Here is an 11,245-nt window from a genome sequence, read left to right as displayed (position 1 = left end):
TGACAGGTATTCTTTTCCTATGTGAGCCTTGAAATTGGATCAGATTCTTCGTCCAGATGTTTTTTGCTTCTTTGAATGACACAGGCACATCTCTTATGAGACATTATTTTAGATACTCTAGTTGGATAAGCCTACTATTCTGAAAAAAAATGTTAATTTAGTCAGAGTTTTTAGCGTCACAGAAATAAAAAGGAGAGGAAGAGGATATTTCCTAAAGTAGGGCCTAAGTGGTAACAAATTAAAAACTCTATAACTCCTAAACTACTTAAACTTGAAAGCTGAAATTTGAGATATACTGTTTCTGCAGTGCATTAAGGCAGTACACCAAGTTTGGTAAAAACTTGGGTAGGTATTATGAAGCCCCTTAGAATTTTGCATGATATGGGTCAAAAGTGGTGTTAGATTTCTTCAGTTGGGGTGACGGTTTTTTTTTTTTGAAACTTGAAATAAATGTTATTTTCCCTACTTATATGAAATTGTTCATCGACCGTTGATACAAGAAATTGTTTATCCCCGCAAAATCAAGAAGTCATAAGTCTATTGTACCCTAAGCAAATTTCTTTTCTGGTCCACTGACCCAAACACATGTGAAGACAGTGCATGAAAAGATAAAGGTTTGAGTGAGATGTATGTCTGTGTGTATGTGAAAGAGGTAACACTTAACCATATAATGCAATGAAAATTTGGCGAATGCAGTTTACACCATTAGCAATTATAATTTTTATGATTTAGCAAGCGTTTTGTGTGTACGATCATACAAAAATTCGACTGAACGAAACCGTGACGTGGATCTTTATTACTGTTTAACTTAGACAATATTGAGAATATAATGTATGTATACACTTCTAACTGAAATTTGTATTGAGCGTATTTTAAGTGTCTGTCTATAAAATAGACTCACACGCACGCACGCACAGATATGTTCGTGTGTGTGTTTAGAAAAGGAGAGAGAGTCAGAAGATAGTAATATACAGAAAGGTAAATATGTTCATTTACACAATGTGTGTAAGTGGTGCAAGAACGTACATAGAAATACGCAAAACGCGAGATGTTTAATCGATCGTAACGATTGCTGAAGCAGACGAACTTCTACAGATATCAATACTGTCATATAAACATGTGTGTGGATTTCTTATAAAGAAAAAAATGTCAGGAAAAAATGGTGTCTTAATCAGCTCACATTGACCGAACGAGTATAGAAAAACATACATATGCAAAAACAAAATCACACACATGTATAGACACATACAGCTAAAAGGGGAAACAGTTCTGTTTGCAATGTACAATTTTCGAGCTTTCCTCAAGTGCTCACAATAAAAGAGCAATGAAAAAGTACCACTTGTCTTTCGTTCTTGACTCACAATATTGAAAAGATTCAGTGAAGGTCAATCAAAAGGTTAAACTTGTATTTATTGTGTCGATGATAAAGACAGTAGGTAGAGATTGACCTACCGCAAGCAAGGTGAAAGGGGGATGGAGATGTAGAAAAAATATGAAACGTAGAAAGTAAAACAAGGTAAAAGACAGAATTAGAAAATAGAAAGGCAGAGACTGTGAGAGAAGTGTAGGGGAATAACGAAATTTAATATATTCATAATACTGAAATGCAGGTCGAACAGACGCACACACACACACACACACACACGATTACATACACGCATATATTCATACACAGATACATACATACACACACGTATGTGTGTGTATGCCTGTGTGTGTGAGTATGTATTATATACGTATGTATGTATGTACATATATATATAAATATATATATATATATATATACATATATGTATAAATGCATGTTTGGTTATATGTAGCTATACTCGCCCTAGATCAAGACTGCGGATACAGGTACTCATGTGTGGCATGCGCAAGACACTTTGAGAAAACACCCAGTCTCTCATGCTGGTCTAACATCTCTAGACCAACCATGTTTCTGAAACGACAGGACTGCTGAATTGGACCGATATCGTCTGGTAGCAATTTTATTACATCTGCTGCTCTCAAAACGTAAAGAGGTGAAGCATAAAAAAGGAAAACAGCTTCCTAAATAGCCAAGAATTCAGCCAATCTACCACCCTAGACCGATACTCTTTATCCTCCCCCCCCCCAAAAAAAAACAATGAAATGGTAAGGCTGCCTTGATCATATTTGAAATCACTGCTCAGAAAACTGGAACAAATACCAAAACGCATTAAAAAAAAACGCTCTAATCACTTGCCAGTATATTACTCCTAAACATGCCAAAAGCTACTAACAATTTAAATGTTTCTGAATAGTACTAAGAGTTGATATTTCTCAATGGAAACTATACTACATTCCTCTCTGACCCTTCGTCAATCCTACCAACAAAAAAACATTTACAAGAGTAAAATTAAATGAAATTTTATATACTTTAAGACTATATGCATGTTAGGGAAATACCCTTTATTTGCTGCAGGTTATGCCTGTATGACGAACACTGCAAAGGAGATGCTATACATGGAGGAGGCTTTACGTTATTGTATTCAAAAAGTTAGTTCGAATATTAAAATCCAGAAAACTGAAGTCCTCTGTCAGTCATGTCCTAACTCGAGCCATGCGGCACAACCTTAACACGCTATCACTATATGGCAGAACCAGTTGGAGAAAGCCTCTACAATTAGTATTGATGTTAGATTTCATGACAAACTAGGTCGCAGGATGAGGAATGTTAAATTGGCATTTGGAAGGGTTAGGGAACAACTGCGAAACCAGAACGTTGCTGAGCAATGAAAATCAATATATATACTGTCCCAATCAATTGCACAGATCGAAATCGTATACTTTACACTATACCATAACCAGGTGGAAAAAATACATCTGCCTTCCTTCATAATAAACACGAAATACGCCAGTACACAAACATCATTGGGCAAGAGAAAATCAAAAACTACGATTCTACAGAAAACCAATTTCTATAATATGAAAGAGAAAAGTATCTTGAGACCGTCGCTGACTAGGGCATGTTCTCTGAAGGGAGAAAATACGGTCATCGAAACAAATAGTGTACTGGCGAGACGTCCGTAAAATCAGGTTAAAACCTACTTGAGGTACACACAATCTCAAGAGATTAAACGTTGTTTACTACAGCTGAGCGACTGCAACTTATAACAGAAACTTACGAAGCAGTATGACCTACTTTTGCTATTATATATTGTAACTATATATACGGAAAGTGATCGTCGATACCGACGCACACTATATTATACAAATTATAGATAAACATATAGAGTAAAAAAAAATGTTTCGGCTCAGCCTGAAACTGTCTGTGTACATCTATAGAAAAAATCGATATTCTTTCTGCTAATTAAACAAAAAAGAGCTACAGTTCATACAGTATGTAATATAGCTTCCAAGCGTTCATAAAGAAAATCATTCAAACTTTATGAAAGTTTGTCCTTACATTATATGTGTAGACTTTTTAACAACACGGTATTTCACCTCCCAGCTATCTATTTTATATATAAGTGGTTTGGTCTGAAAGATGTTTAATGTGGAGTGATTACTGTCAATATTTCATTAAGTATTTTGTCTATGAATAATTAACTCTAAACATGTGCTAGCGAACTTATCGACGCAGAAGTGCCTCTTTTGTAACCTCTTATCTCGGATGAAGACATTTTTAATGTCATAATCTTATAGAAGGCTGACATATTACCGTCATAATTTTCCAAATGCGTTAATATTTCAAACTAAACAGCTAATCCATTGTCTAGAAAGAGTACCCAAAACCGTCATTACTTTACACTCTAGCATTTTTACGAATAGAAATTAAATGCCTGACACGCCGTAGTTGAGCCATACTAGAATATGGGTGAGAGATGGCTTAAACATATTTGTTATTTAGTTTGCTGGATGGCGCTGACTTGGTTTTAATAAAAGAAAAATAACAATTACATATAATAATTTGCCCGGCCATGGTGAAGAAAATATCTCAGGTCCTGCTTTCTTTTTCATTTTCTTGTCGATTATTCTGAAAATCTAGAATACAATAAGAGAATATATTATGTAGAATACAATAATGAAGAATAGAATAAGAGAAAACTATTATTTTCATATTGCATAGATAAGTTTTATTATTTTGTCTGTGCTTACACTTAATGCGTCTAAACAGCAATGGTATGTGATTATATCAACGCAAATATATTTACTTTTTTACAGCCCAGCTGAATTCAATGCAAGATGTATATGAAGATGCTACGGTAGTATCTCTTGCAAATTCTCGAGGTTAAAAACATTTTAAATCTGAACTCATACAAAGTGTTATAGCACAGTGAAATTCCCAACTTGCACAGTTTGTGCAGCTATATATTCGCAAACATCATCTAATTCCCCCAGGTTGTCAATGTAAAAGATTTTCTGCTCATATTTTACACATAATCTAACATTTATTGAAAATATAGTGGGTATTTCTACATGTTTGAATCCATTAGCAGAATTTAAAATTTAATTGCACACTCAAATCTCTATAATATATTTGTGAAGGTATTAACGATCTTAGATCTTTAATTCACGATTTCGTAGATCCCCAATTCAACTTGGAATCAAATAATGATATGCAGTATCATCAATGTCGGCCAGCATATTGACTTTTGTAGTATTCTCCATAGAAAACCGCAAATATGATGAACAGGTAAAGCTAGCTATTTATTGAGATGTTGAATATCATATTGGCCGTCACATATCTTCAAACACATTTGAATGTTTGTAGTGACGAATGTAACTGATAACAAGAAAAACTAAAAGTATCAAACTATTTCATCATTTTAAAGTGTGAAACATCAACAACACAGATTTTAACTCCCATATGCATCGGAATTTCACGAAGATTGACTTTCTATGCAACACTATAATTAAAAGTAGCTACCTAGAAGTCGTTTCTCAGTTCACAAAAGCATTTGAAATTTATACTAAATATATTTACTGATTTATTCTTTCTACGAACAGTAATATTTTCAAAAATTCCATCTCTAATTTGAGTAGTAGCATCCCCACTCTACTCTTAAAACCATTTTTGACAAGGTTGCCTCTTCGTATACTGCTCAGCAAATCAGAGGCTTCATGAAGACAATCTTTTATCACCATTTCATATGAATATATCTATAACTCGGCCCTGGAAAATTATCTGCTTTGTATTCTTTTTTGGTAATCATCAAAGCTGATGTAGTTAAACAAAATTCTGGCCTATCTTTCGTCCTCAACGTAAAGGTATTACAGCAAGATAATGTGAAGATCAATTACGCCTGCGTTCCTAATGTGAGCTCCATAAAAAACAGCCAAAGTATGTCTGTTGTAGAATCAAGATGTTCATTTACAAAGAAAAATGAAAAATGAATGCGCTTCAGATCAGACAAAGAATATCAATTGTCTTGAAGTGAAAGTAATATGATGCAGACACGATTTAAGCAAAAATCCTGACTATTTTCTTTAAAATATTCGAACAAATGAACAACCACAACATTGGCAGATATTACATTGTCTTTGAAGTAAAAGTAGATGAAATATGGCGGCACATGAAAAGCATTCAAGAAGAAAAGTTCCATTTAATCATATCCGCACACTGGAACATAGATTGCCAGCATATTACTCCTAAAAATACAAAAGCCATTAACACTTTAAACCTTTCTGAATAGTACTAAGAATTGATATTTCTCAATGGAAACTATAATACATTCCTCTCTGACTCTCTGTCAATCCTACCAACAATAAAACATTTACAAGAGTAAAATTAAATGAAATTTTATCTTCTTTAAGACTATATGCATGTTAGAGAAACAATGCCATTTATAACACTGTTTACGAAATATATGTTTAAGGGCAATATTAGTATTTTATTGTCATAAGAAGAAATTAGTTTACCTTAATGTTATAATGCCACAGAAATCTTACTGTCTGGTCTCTTACGAAATTTCTCTAAATTGCCATCTTGTACAATTTCGTTTCTCATTGACGGGTGGGGAAAATAAAAGAATCAGAAGCCCAGCGTAGAGCCTACTTTTTGCATGAAGCCATTGGTAAATTGTGTATGATAAATTACATTATAAGCCTTATAACCATGTACGTATATATACATAGACATGTGCATGTACCCATATGTATGTATGAATGTATGCATGCTTGTATGTATGTATGCGAAAGAATGTATGTATTTTAGTGTAAAGATATAAGCCCTTATATAACCATCATCTTGTTTTCAGAAATAACGGCTTTTTAAAAAAATTATTTTAATGCAAGTTACATGCATTTGTATAGAACTATGCACAAGTATTTCATACATACACGAATACTTGAATGGAATAAATATATCATATAATATTATATTGTATTATATAGTAAAAGCATAAATCATAGAAAACAATTTCCGTTAAAGATATCTAGTCTGTGGTGTATGGATATAAATGTACATATACTATAATTCCATAACTTTGAGTAGAAAGTTACTAACATTGAAGTAATTCTTCCATATGCAAGCTGCCACCTCTAAACGGAAACACATCCCTTTCAAAGCACATCATCAATCATTAACAATACAATAAAACATCAGCGAAAAATAGAATAACAACAAATATGGCCACGCAAATCTATTGATATATGTCTTTTAACTTTCTTCAAAAAATGTCAAAATAATAATATCCGTATCTCTAACATTTCATACCAAATATTTGTCTGAACTGTTTTTCTTCATTTTCAATAATGCCATCACCTGGAACCATTCAGAATCTCGCAAAACTTAAAAGAATTCGATAGTGATCTAGTCAAACACTTTCAAAGGAAATATCAATATTCAGTTCGTTTATATTTCACAATTGAAAATAAAGGTAATGCATACAATTTAAGAGAAAAAAAAACAAACTAGAGTACGACCGAAGAAAAAGAATAGTAATACATCTCTACAGTTATCTTCGCTTTATAAAAGACTGTCAGATGTTAAATAGTATAGACTTGCTTTAAGATCGGATGTCATAGAAGCTTATATATAATAACATAAATTTGAAACATTCCTTTTATTCTTTCCATAAAGCTGAAGTGAGCGACTATAGTTTTCTAAATCAAAAACATATGAAATTCATATATTTTAAAAATCTAAAGTAAATGGTAATTATGTTTATTTTATTACATGCTGTGATGGAATGGCAGAAAGATACCGCGATACCACCGATAAAATACGAAAGTATGTAGAAAAAAATAAGCTTTATGTAGATAGGTTATTCTCCACATCGCAAAATCTGTCTGCATATATTTTCAACCACAAATTCTAACATAATCATACTGATCGCGTTACGAGCAACAATATAATAAATTCCACTGCAGATGTAGTTTCACTTACAGGATATTACTTCATATTTTACTATTAGTCTTATACTCTTTATAAAAATTCATGTTCTTTTTGAGCAAATCAAAGTGACTATTGTGTGCATGTGTGTTTTTTTGTTTTCGTGTGCTTTGTATGTATTATCTTATTTAAATTTTAATTTCTGGACTTTGTATAGATTTCAAATATTATTCCTTATTTATTTTAATTTCAAGTTCTAATTTGCTTCGTAGACATTAGTATATATCATGTCTAAAAGTAAACTGGATAGTAGGGCTTCGAATAGATTCCAAGAAGCTAGTATCACTATTCAAGGCTTGAAACAAAAGATAATCATATATCAAGCTTATGTCTTCGTGATGCATTAATAGTAAAAGTGAAAAATATGTGCTTAAACACTCAATTGTATAGTAATGTATATGATATGTAGTATATTGTTGAGAAGAATGCTTCATGTTTCGATCCTCTATTATCTGTGATTCCAGACTACCCAGTCTCATAATACGAAATGCAACTAGGAAGAGTAGTCCCGAACACTTTAATTAACCAAATAACTGGCTAAATACATCACAAAATAATAACATATCTATTCTCTTAATAGAGTATGGCAGATGGTAACGTGAATATCCGATCACTGTTGCTTTTCATCATTAAGAAACGAAAAGTTAAGTACGTTAGAATCTGCAACAATTGCATGATCCCTGTTCCAGTTTTGCCACAACCATCATGCAGGTCCTAGTAAAAGAGAATCTTATATGCATTGCACAGTTTCAAGAATATAGGCCACTTTCCACGGAAGTTTGAACGATTGCACTAGTTAGTCAGTGGTTAGTATACTCCATTGAATACCGTACATGACACTTAACTGACGTTATTTTATGGACACTGAAAAGAAAAACGGTATAGACAACCTCGGCAAGATTTGAACTCAGAATATAATGAATTCTGTAAAGCAATTTTTTGACGCTCTAACGATTCAAATAAACGAAATATTAATTAGGAATAAAAAGATTTAAGGAAACATTGAAAAAATCTCCAGATATTTTGGAAATAAAATCTGAACACAAATTTGCATTACACCAGTTAACAGTTTAAAAAATAAATAAAATTTCATTCTTATAAATACAAAAACATACACCCAATAAAAATAAACAGTTGAATAATTATAAACGTCCTGAGACACATGTTACAATGAACCAGATTTAAGTTTCCTGTCTGAAGACAGGTGATCAAAAACACCAAAACATTAGACGCATCTATTCTCTTAATACATTCCGGCAGATTCGAACTGGAACAACTGATTTTGTGTTTTATTTGTTTTATTTTGTTTTTATTGTGTTTTCATTTTTTGTCATCGGAAAACATTCCTTCCTTTAGATGATGTGTGATCATAGCGCACAGGATCTACCGGTATAGGTGATTTTGAGACACGGCAGCGTTTCGATCTCGTTGTTTATTTCCCCAATGGAATCTGCTCCGTCGGACCCACGAAACGAATGAACAAGAGCATGAGATCTTGCTTATACCAATCAGCAAACAAGTTATTTGCTGACGCGTGTGGATATTTCAATATGGCAGGATAACTTCTACCGCAGGGACACACAACGACAACGAATTACCGAGCTGTTTTGATATCCCTTTACATCGATGAGGCGCGTGCACGATGAATACACATCTTCTAAATGGATGAAGTGTCCTCCGATGACGAAAAACAACAGCGATTTGACATTCAGGTTCAAATCTGTCCGAATATATTAACAATGATTAGGTACAGCATTGTTTGGGTTCTCCCTGTTCGGCGTGCACTCCATGGATTATGATCACAAAGTCATTGATATCAAACCGCCATGAGAAGGGCATTAACTACGACCTAACACATTGTAGACATAATCTCAAGGAAAAGAAATAGTGGTAGATTTGGGGATTCGATATTTTAATATAAGTGGGATGAAGAGTAACTATTTGTGGAATATGTGGAGTTGATTTATTAGGGTAGTGTTGCCTGAGGGATGATAGCTGACTGTGCATGATGTCAGTTTTTTCGTTCCTTGAATTGAATGGGGCTGTCAGTTGTTACTGGACTGAAAGAATGAAAGCGTCGGGGTAAGAGATTTCTCCTTGCTGACAGAAGAGGTAATAACAGCTGTTGTAAAACATGTTGATGATGATGATGATGATGATGACGACGACCACGATGGCGATAAAGATGATGATGTCAACAGTGGCTATGGTGATGATGACGATGATATATATATACATATATATAGGTTCAGTTGCTACAGTGATTCCTGTGGTGATTAAAGAATAGCGAGAGTAAGCTTATACCAGAAGTAGAGTGAATGGACCGACACAAGGTGAGTGTCGTCAGCGCTAAGTTGAGGCTATTGGATCTGTTGTTCGATTTTGTTGTCGCTGTCGTTGAACTGTGGCATAGGAAATTATTAAATGGAATTTTACCAAGTGTTTTTTAATGAGATGTAATGTTTTCGAAATCTGCTTTAGTTCGTGTTTGTCTTACCAATCGATTATTGATGAGTCTGCGTGTAAATATGTGTGTTAGTGTGTTTGCGTATGTGTATGTTTGTGTATTCGTATGTATGTATGCGTGTATGTATAATCTAGCAAACGAATCTTCCTCGCGTCTATAAAAACAAGCCAATAGCTACCTTCAAATCGATAGAGTCGAATTGTGTCAGTTACTAAATCATAGATGCATGACGAAACGTTTGGCTTCATAAGACACAACGAAACTGGATATAACGGGGTATATGTGTGTGCCTTAGATATTTGCAATTTCCACTGCAATGTAATAGTTCGTGAATGTGATGTAGTTGTCTTCTACTTTTTATTTATTAGTATTTTTTTTCTAGAAGGAGGAAGTTGATTTCTAACAGAGAAACGAAAGCTCTGTCATTGAAGTTGCTATAATAATAACGATAATTGCTAAACATCAAAATTTTAGATCTTGTATATTTCTACTGTACGGGTTACAGATTTTATTATTAAAGTTCGTATTAAGCGGTCATTTCCTTGCTTGAAACTCCTAGCCCTTTCCAGATTGTGATTTAGACTTTTACTAACAACCGAATACACTAATGATTATTCATATAAAAGTAAATCTATAATCATAGTAGAGATTTCGATGTAGTTATCCATAGAAATTCTACTTTTTGATTATAGGAAAAATATTCACATCTTCAGAGCAACAAACCACTATGATCGTACATACCAGTTATCGGTATGAAGAGTTTTGACTTCACCGTACTCTCAAATATTACGCCATCATATAGACGTGGGGAAAATGTACGGCAGCCGCTGCACAGCATCGAACATCATTCTGAGTCAGAGTGCACTTAGCTGCAAGGTATAGAGAGCTCAGTCGGAATTTCAAAGGTACAAAATTCGATTCTTTTTACCCGATTTTCTAAAAGATGTTGTCACACATTTTCTCGTGCGTTCATGATTTTCTTCTTTTCTAAAAAAAATATTTCAACCCATTCGACGCTTCAGTTTTTACTTATAAAGGAAAAATTAGCGTTATAAAAAACGAGACGTGCTGTCAGGAGTCGTTTAGCTCAATAGTACTGAGCGCTCCGTCAGAATTTTGCGGCTACTGCTCACGTCTTTCCCGTCTATAGGAGTACTTCATCCGATATTGTAAATCTGTTTTCACAACTACGCACACAGGCTCACATATATTGCATATCTTAACCACTTCCAGACATTCACTCAACACGTTTTTGATTTCATTCGCTCTGTGTTTATTTCCTATTATTCTTCCCTGTCGAAGAGGGTAGGCTCGAAACGTAAAAGATTTTTCCATTTTTCCCGAGCGTCAAACTAAAACCCCTGTTTGTTGTTTCTACACATTTCTTCGTCTTTGTTTTTCTGTAAATTTGAACTATATAT

Source organism: Octopus bimaculoides, chromosome 9 (genome assembly GCF_001194135.2).
Source record: "Octopus bimaculoides isolate UCB-OBI-ISO-001 chromosome 9, ASM119413v2, whole genome shotgun sequence".
Lineage (NCBI taxonomy): Eukaryota > Metazoa > Mollusca > Cephalopoda > Octopoda > Octopodidae > Octopus > Octopus bimaculoides.
The sequence above is the reverse complement of the archived record's forward strand: the minus strand, read 5'-3'. Positions refer to the sequence as shown.